Here is a 2,244-nt window from a genome sequence, read left to right as displayed (position 1 = left end):
ATAAAGGCCTGTTTCAAATAAACGGCAAGTCAAATAAAATCACATTTTATTTATCACATGCACCAAATAAAACTGGTGTAAACTTGACTGTGAAATGCTTGTTTACAAACCTTTCCCAACAGAGCTAAAAATATATATATATATAATATACAAAATACAAAAGTAACTAACACAAGGAATAAAATCAAATGCACAATAATTTAGCTATATAGAGTGAACAGTCTATTGCTTGGGTTTCTGGAGTCTTGGGCAATTTCTTGGGCATTCCTCTGAAACAGATATAGAGGTCCTGAATAGCAGGGAGGTCGACCCCAGTTATGTTCTTGAATGTTGGCATCACCCTTTGTAGCGCTTTGCGGTCAAGGACAGTGTAATTGCCATACCAAGTGGTGATGCAGCCAGTCAAGATGCTCTCGATGGTGCAGCTGTAGAAGTTTTCGAGGATCTGAGGGCCCATACCAAATATTTTCAGCCTCCTGAGTCTAAATGAATTGTTTACCAGGTTACCATGAATTACCATTAATTATTTACAAGGTTTAATGTTTGATTTGTTGCATTAAATAATTCAGTAATGACTCAACAAAAATGATGGCAATCATCCGTTTTCATCGCCAGTAAGAAACTGCTAGCCATTTGCTGCTAACAGCTGGGAACACCTAGCTAACTGACAAGTACAAGAACTGTCAACAACTTCGGGAGTACAGACCCACGGAAATCGGCCGTCGTCCTCTAGTGGCGAAAGTAAGAACTGCCATAAATGCACAGCCGAAAAGAGGAGAATAATTATTCTGTCAAGGATTTTTTTATTTATTATTATTTATTTTATTTTTTAAATAGAGGTATACCAAGACAAAATAAACGGGGCACAGTGTGTAAATGATAACACATTAGTGGAGGAAATGAAGAAATAGATTAAAATGCTGGAAATTAATTCTAGAATTAAACAATTAACTATGCAAATGAGCAAAAGCTGTGTACATTAAGGAAATAGACGCCTGGCTCAAATAGAAGCCTGTCTCTAATAAGCGCATGTTGTATTCAGTGATTTAAGCAAATAAACGCCTGGGCTATTAATTGAAGTTTAAAATATGTGGCTCATTTCAAAGTGTTTTCAGAGTCCTGCAGTAAAAGATATGACACTAATACTTGTGTAAACTCTGCACAGTTGTGTTCTGTGGGTGTCACTGAGTAGGCTGATACCCCATTTTATGGGTGCACAATCCATAGAGTTCAATATGCAGTCTAATGGAATTTCAACAGTTATTTTCTGTTTCTTGTCAAACTAATTAATTCTTATATATGACTTTAAATTATGCAACAACATTCCAACCTTGTTTTAATAATTATATAGTTCAAAAATTGAACGATTGCACTATTTTTATTAGTTTGTGTCACTTTTAATGTGGGACTTTTATTCTGAAACCGCACCGCAAATTCCACACATGGAGAATGACAGCAACCGGTGACCATAGCCCAAAGGAGTAAACAAACATTTTCGACGTGTGGAAAGTGAATGGTATAACACCATCATGCATAAAACGTATTTACAGTCATCATAAATTAATAACCACAAAATTGATAAGAAAACAAAGATTTGTATTGTTAGCTTGAGTGGGAAAAACACAGTTACATGATGCAGTGACTGCTGAAGTATCAACATGCATGCTACGTTGTGCCGGATGGAATGCGAATGCACCTCAACCAATGAAAACCTGTGGTGGGCGGGCCGGATCAGGCCGCTTCCGCCCACAGCCGACCAGCCATGTTCATTCAGTGTGCTGCGGTGAGGGGTACTTTGAGCGGTGCGACTTGCAATGACCAGGCTATGACATGTAATACAGGCACGAAATCCACACGGAGGCACTATTAGTCCAAAAATATTTTGTCAATTCACATAGTTTCCAGTTAATAAATGGAACACAATCTGTCTCACGCCAAAATAATATGTTGCATGGTAGATTATAAAATTGGTCTACCCTCCATAATCATTATAAAGATTGGCACACACAGAAACAGGCAAAGCGTAAATACAGGACTAAGATTGTATCCTACTAAACCGGCTCTGACGCTCGTCGGATGTGGCAGGGTTTGCAAACTATTACGGACTACAAAATAAAGCCCAGCCGCAAGCTGCCCAGTGACACAAAGGAGGTGATTGTGGACTACAGGAAAAGGAGGGCCGAGCACGCCCCCATTCTCATCGACGGGGCTGTAGTGGAGCAGGTTGAGAGCTTCAAGTTCCTT

Source organism: Oncorhynchus clarkii, chromosome 20 (genome assembly GCF_045791955.1).
Source record: "Oncorhynchus clarkii lewisi isolate Uvic-CL-2024 chromosome 20, UVic_Ocla_1.0, whole genome shotgun sequence".
Classification (NCBI taxonomy): domain Eukaryota; kingdom Metazoa; phylum Chordata; class Actinopteri; order Salmoniformes; family Salmonidae; genus Oncorhynchus; species Oncorhynchus clarkii.
This window is presented reverse-complemented; position numbering follows the sequence as displayed.